This window comes from Hyperoodon ampullatus (genome assembly GCF_949752795.1).
Source record: "Hyperoodon ampullatus genome assembly, chromosome: 7".
In the NCBI taxonomy this organism is placed as follows: Eukaryota; Metazoa; Chordata; class Mammalia; order Artiodactyla; family Ziphiidae; genus Hyperoodon; species Hyperoodon ampullatus.
This window is the reverse complement of record NC_136920.1, coordinates 62,904,767-62,912,279: the sequence shown is the minus strand read 5'-3', so window position 1 is coordinate 62,912,279 and position 7,513 is coordinate 62,904,767.

Here is a 7,513-nt window from a genome sequence, read left to right as displayed (position 1 = left end):
AATAGCGTATGCAAAGGCAGAGAGGCACAAAGGCTAGAAATTGTTAAGCTACTCAGTTTGGGGAACAGTGGAGATGCAGCTGCTAAGTCAAATTATTGCCAGCTTCTGCGGAGGAGCCTTGAATGCCAAACAAGGATATTATACTTTATCCCTTTGAGAGGCGATCCTATCCCACCTTGCCTATACCTTCCATCCACAGCTGAGTTACAGAGGCCAAGATTATTACACAACATGGAACATGATGATTAAAAGCATTGTGCACAGTGAAAGCTGGGTTCTCAGCGTGCATAAATGTGTATGTGACAGAGATAGGAAATGAAAGTAAGAATCACCAAGGAGCACTAAATAGAAATCATAGATTTCCCAAAGACAAAGCTGAGAGTTGGCAGCCTCCTGGGAACTCACAAGGCCTTAAGGAAATCTGGTCTAAAGGTAAACAGACGCTCTAAGACTGCATCTCCTGGATTATTTACTGAGTGTGAGAGAGATAAGAATGGCCCTCATGAAAATCCCCATGACCTGGCTTTCAGAGTCTACAAAGGATACAGCCCACCTTTCTGAGACCAGCTGTGGATTCTGCAAAAACTGAGACACACAGGTGTCAGCAAGTGTTGAAACCAAAGAATGATGCCATGAAAACATCAAGTGGAACTGCTCTGAGGAAGGAGGAAGCAGGAAAAAGTGACTCAGGAAAACACAAGGCTGCCAAGAGTTTCAGCCTAGTTGTGCCCACACCAAGGGATGACAGTGTCACATCTTCCCCCTGCCCCCCCGAGTGTCACCTCTTGAATGAGGGTGCACAGTCTGGGATCTTAATAAATGTTTAAATGCCTCAACAGTTCATAATAGCTCTCCCTTCTCATGTTTTGCAAAAGGGGATCCACCAGAGGCTTTTAAGCAAGAGTGTCATGAACAAATCTGTATATCAGGAAGGAAATGTTTTTGACGGCCAAGTAAAAAACAACTTCCAAATATTATCACAAATGTGATAGTCTAAAGGCCATGCCATTCCTTGTCCAAAGCTCAATTCTTGTTCCTCCCTCCTCACCTCTCGGCCTGGCCCCCTAGCCCATAGATTCTATCTCTCTAGTCTCTCCTGCCTGTCCCCTCTCTGAGGTCCAACACAGGTCCTCCTCACTTCTATCTTAATTGATCTTCCACATCCTAACTGGCCTCTCCACCTCCAGGTCTTTTCCCACCGGTCACTGCTTCTCACAGCCCGGCCAGAGTCCACCCCAGCAGTTCCCACCTGGCCTTCAACAGAATCACGGAGGAACTTGGTGAAAACAGGCCAGACCTACTTAATATGAGTAATTTAAAAGCTCCCCAGGCAATTCTGAGGCAGAGCCAGGTTTGCAAACTACTGTTCTCAATCCTTGCTATCGATAGTGAAGGGGCTGCAACCACTGAGGACTTGTAAGAAATGCAGAATGTCAGGTCCCACCTCTGACCTAGGAATCACAATTTGCATTTGAAAAAGATCCCCAGGTGACTCTTAAGCTTGTTAAAGGTTGAAAAGCACTGCTACAAAGTGTTGCTTGACCATTCATTTCACAAATATTTACTGGATTTTCTCTGGGCTGGAGGTTGGGAGGTTGGGAGGTTGAGAGGGTCAAGGGCCAAGGTCCCCGAATTTAAACGCACAGAACCATCAGCCAATCTCCTGCTTAAAACCCATTATTGGTTCTCATGTTTTCAAAGCCTAAACTTCTCCACCTGGCCTTCATGGCCCACTGGGAATAGGTTTCTTCCTTGTCACCAGCTTTATTGTTTATCATTAGCTATAGGAGCCAAGCTGGGCCACTTGCCACTTCTCATGGCTACAAAGTGCTTGCCTGCCTACACAGCTCTCGCAGCCCAGGTTACGCTCTACTCACCTCTGCCTGGAGAAACCCACGAGAAATTCTTCGAGGTCCATCACACACGTCACCCCTTTCGTGAAATTATTCCAGATTTTCCGCACTCAGATGAAAGACAAATTCCCACAACTCTTTGCTCTTACCTCCTTCATAGCATTCATCTCATTCTACTTAGTCTTAAAGTCAGGGCATCTGCCATAGCTACCCCAGTAAAGAGACTATGATGCTGGGGACTTCCCTTGTGGCGCAGTGGTTAAGACTCTGCCTGCCAATGCAGGGGACACGGGTTCGAACCCTGGTCCGGGAAGACCCCGCACGCCACGGAGCAACTAAGACCGTGTGCCACAACTACTGAGCCCACATGCCATAACTACCGAAGCCTGAGCACCTAGAGCCCCTGCTCTGCAACGAGAAAGCCACCGCAATGAGAAGCCCGCGCGCTGCAAAGAAGAGTAGACCCTGCTCACCGCAACTAGAGAAAGCCAGCATGCAGCAACGAAGACCCAATGCAGCCAAAAATTAATTTTTTTTTTAAAAAGGAGACTATGATGCTCAGTTTGTCTCTACAGTAGCAATAAGCTAATAACTAGCACATCACCAAATCTCAAAGTAATAATAACAATAAGGTATTAAATAAAATTATGGATGAATGCAGTAAGTGAAAAGTTCACCAGTCTCCCTGCTCTCCCACTTCAAAGTCGTTTATATATGAATTTAAGCAGATTACAAACAGGCTGCCTCTCAAGCCCCAAGGAGAAATAATCTATAAATCAAATATTTTGTGTTTTTCATATGACACAAATAATAATCAAAGACTGAACATGCTGAAGATGAATTTTGTGTACAGCCAACTACCTTTGTTGGGCATTCAACTTCACAGAATGCAACATAAAATTTGTATTATAATCGATTAAGGAACTGGGAGAGGAAGGAGAGAGATGAGACAGGAAGTAAACCAAAATATGGAAAGGGAGACGGATCTATACCAAATATCCAGCTGCTCTAAAAGTAAAAATGTAATACTCTGGATCTGCTTTGTAAGCGGATTAAATGCTGGCCAGAACGCCCGTTTTGATCTTAAGCAAACTTCGGAAGTTCTGGTCTTTAAATATATAATCTTATTTTCATCTGAGGAACAACTGCAGGTCTGGAGTCAGGATGTCATGAGGGAGAGAAGCCCACTTTCAAACAGAACTAGCCCCATCTTGCCGTCTACTGGGACGCAGTGGCTTGAGATTTGGAAAAGCATGTTGCATTTTTGCAATTACAGTATATAGCTGGTTTCAGCTAAGGCGTTGCAGCTGAACACACGCTCTGCGGAACACCCATTTGCTCGGGCAAACAGACCGTAAGCTTCCCTACCACCTTGGGCGCTCTCTCCAGACTGGGCCGCTGCTCCAGTTGACTTAGCAGAGCTCTGACATACTACATAGAACTGAGGTGACCTGCCACCCTGCGCATCTCCAGGGCCATCCGGGCACCTGTAGGGGCGCGGACTGTCCGTAGACCCCGGACAGGACTGGGTGGAGATTCGGAGCAAATCCACAGGAGTTATACCCTCCTCCCAGTCTTCTGGCCAGAGAAGGGGAGGAGGGTCCCCGCCCCCGCGCCTGGGACACACTCCAGTGCTCTCAGTTCCTCAGGCTAATGCCCCTACGCGGGCTCGCAGTCCCGACCGCGCAGAGGGCCTGGGGGCGTGGGGAGAACCCACTGACCTGGGTGCGGGGATCCTCTCCGGGCAGCTCAGGTGTGCGGGCCTTTCCCGTGTCCCTCCCACCTCCGAACATGAGAGCCGAGAACCGAGCTCTAGGCCACCGACCCACCGACCAACTAACCGACCAACCAGCGGACCGACCGGCAGCGGCCGGGTCTGGAGCCCACGTGACGGGGGCGGGGACCCGCGGGAGGCTCGTCCCGCAGCGCCCGCTTCCCCACCGCCCCACCTTCCCCCGGGACCGCCCCTCTGCCACGCCCCCTCCCTCTTGCTTCCTTGGCTGCCCGCAGGGACCCATCCGCCAAGGGTTCTAGCTCCGCAGGGACCGGCCTCATCAACCCGGCCCCATCAACCCGGCCCCTTCGAACCTGCTTAGCCCCCGCCCATCCAGCCCCAGCTCCGGCGCCGCCCCCTAGGCCGAGCTTACCGTTCCCCCCACAAGCCCCGCCTCTCTCAGGAGGCCACGTCCCTCCCTGGAGCCCCGCTCCGCTCTTGGTCACCTCCCCCTCCAGCACCCTTCCGGCCCTGGGGAGTCGCCCGGCGGTTCTCAGCTCCCTGTCCCCGGGCTTGTCCAGCCCTTCAGCACCGCTCCTTGGCCGTAGGGAATGAAAGAGAAAGGCAGAAAGGGAACTTGTGTCGAGAATTGCAAAGAGACAGAAGCCATAGAAAAAACGTTTTAGAGGCACTCCCAGCGCAGCAACCTTTTGGGCGTGCGGACTTCTGGGCCCCTGGGATCGCGTTCAAATTGAGGTTGGCCTGACAGCAGCCTCATTTCTTGTCTCTGAGCGCCCCCAGTTCGGAAGCCTTAGTTACCCTAGGGTCTGGCCGCACTTGAACCCCGCAACCTGGGGTGGAGGTCCCTCTAGTGGTTGGCGCCAGTCACTGACACCCATTCTTGTGAACAGCTGGGGACAAGCAGCGCTGCCCTGTGCTTAGCGCTTAGGCGAGGTTCCACAGGCGCAAGAAAAGCTTTGGCTATGTCTGACCGCAGGAATGGATTGTAGAATCGGGGCAGCACTGGACTCTGGGGACCTAGTCCAGTGCCTTCCCCCAGTGTAGGGCCTGAATCCCCTTTGGTTGTATTGCTAGGTTGTTGCCCTGCCTGGATCTCCAAGAATTGGTTGCTCAGTTTGGCTGATGAAAATCCCTGTGGGCCTCAGATGGCATCACACCAGGGACTCTGGCATAGTCCCCAGCTCAGGCAGGAGACACTACTGCCCTAACCTCAATTTTTATCCACACTTCTACGGGCTGGAGTGTTGACAAACTCCTCAAGACACATATTTTTTTCATACTATCCTGGTGGTCTGAAATTACCAGTGTGCCCAGAAGACTTGCACATGTTAACAAAACTTAAGCCACCCTGGCAAATATGAGACTCTGGCCACTGCAGGAACCTGGCCAGATGCAGGCCAAGGGCAAAGCCAGCAGAGGAAGGCTGGGGCCCACAAGAGTTGTATTACAACAGGACACTCTTTAGTTCTCTTTCACTTCCTTAAAATAGCAGCACAGAGGCTTTTGTAGAGAAGGCTGCCACAGTTCACACGAGTTCATGGGTGTTTCCAAATCCCACATGTTATTGCCCTGGTAGACCCACAGTCCCCAGAAAATGCTAGTCTGTTCTTCAGAACTATACAATTACTTTTTAAAAATCACTTTTAAGACATGGCATAAGTCACAGACACTGAAAACAAACTTATGGTTCCCGAAAGGGAAAGGGGGGTGAGGGATAAAGTAGGAGTTCGGGATGAGCAGATGCACACGACTGTATATAAAACAGAGAAACAGCAAGGGCCTACTGTATAGCACGGGGAACTGTATTCAATATCTTGTAATAATGTATAATAAAACAAATCTGAAAAAGAATATATATACGCATATATAAATGCATTACTTTGCTGTACACCTGCAACTAATACAACATTGTAAATCAACTATACTTCAATTTTTAAAAAATGGTGTAAGTCACTGGCTTTCCAGCTTATTCATACTTCTGAACCACTTTAGGGAAGGGGGCTTGAAAGATATAGTACTGTCTGGTCCCACCTCCAGAGGCTCTGACTGAATGGTCTGGGGGTATGGCCTGGCATCAGGATTTTTAAAAGCTCCTCAGGTGATTCCTAGGTGCAGTCAAGTTTAAGAACCACTGGTCTAGGTCTTAGGAACTTCAACCCTCACTAAAATCCAAGAAGAGAGCCAGAGCTGAAAAGTTCATCGGAAAGAAGCCCAAGAAGTATTTGAGGGCCTGCATGTCCAGCCCTGGCTCCCAGGAAACAAAGTGGCCCGTTAACAGGGGCTTCCTGGAGAAAATGTCTTGACCTGAAGAAGTGATTCTAGCTGCAGGAATTTAAGGCACCAGAGTGGGCTGGTTGTTAGTGGCAGGTGTGCCCTGCAGAACTGTCAAAGCAAAGCATATCACAGATGAAAGGCAGATAGCAAGCACATTACAGGCAGCCTCTGTGTGCCTCCAGAGGAACTGTGTGTCCATGACTTACACATAATTCCACTCCAAGATAATTCCCCTGCTACCCTCCTCTGTGAGGCAGCCCACATTCCTTTTCCCTGTGAAATAGGTAATGTTATTTTACCCATGGGGCAGCTAATGTCCCCAAACCCATGGAGTGGGTAATATCACCATGTTTAATTATTCATACCTGCCTCGTTCCACAACAGGTTTGGGCTCTCTGTATCACTCTGTTAAAACTGTGGGTAATTGCACTGTGTCCATGGAGTGAGAAATTCCATTCTGCCAAAGATTTACTCAAATGCTATGGGGGAAAAGAAACAAAAAACCTCTCTTCACTGCCTATGGTCTCAGCCTGGGCTTGGCAGAGGAGGGGAAACAGCTGCAAACACACAGAGCAAACCCTCTCATGTGACCAGCCTGGAAAGATAGAGGCCTCAGCACATGACACAGACTGGCACCACAGCCTGCACTTGTGACCCAAACCAGGCTGCAGTGGACAAACGCGTGGGAAAGAGCTTGAAGAAGCCCCTCTGGATGGGCACAGCTGCCCTCTGTCCCCTGTGCCACAAGGCACTCCTGCTGTGGCAGGGAGTCCCTTGCCTGCTATCTGGCTTCCATCCAGATTCCAGAATATTTACCTAGGGCCTCAGTGCGTTGGGGATTGTTCACAGTAAACCCAAGCAGAACTCCCAGAAACTTTTATGCGGAGGGCATGTAGGCAAATAGAGCCTGATGAGGTTTATTTGCTTCGTGTCAGTTTTATTGTATTTCAACAAGATGAGAAAAGCAAGGGAAGGAAGGTAAGGCAAGATAAGAACAGAGGTGGGGTCCTCACCCTTAGGCTGGTTTTCTAGAGGAAGCAGCTTTTGAAAGGCCTAGAGGAGGGTCTTGTGTGGACATGCAACTAGCTAAAGGGGCAGACCATTATTTTTAGGCTGAGATGATTAACGTATTGCTTAGAGAAGGTTGGGCGAACAAACATATATATTTGATGCTTCCTTGGACAATGGAAAGATTATGGGGTTTGCAGTATTTTCTAGCTCTTTCATTTTGTAGCTTTGGTACTTTGAATGGCTCACCTGAACCCTCCTCATCTATAAAGACTTGTCCTGCCTATCTCATAAGGGTGAGATGACTTGGAACATAGGTGCAGACACTCTGTAACTGGAAACTGGTATTCAGATGGTAATGTTTTCACTTTATTATTACATCCACCTGGCTTGGTGGAGGGGCAGAACCAGGGGAAACCGAGATTAAACATCAATAAGAAATAGTACTTTATTTGGGCAGTGAAGAATGGAAGAATATCAGTAGGCATTTGTGAAAGAGGAAAGAGATTTGAGCAAAGCCCAGAGGGGAGAGAAGCCAGGAGTATTAGGGGGTGGCTTACATTTCTAATGGCTGGGAGGGCGGGGGCGGGGAGAGTTAGAGTAAATGCTAGTAAAAGAAAAGGCTGGAAGTAAACTGGATTGG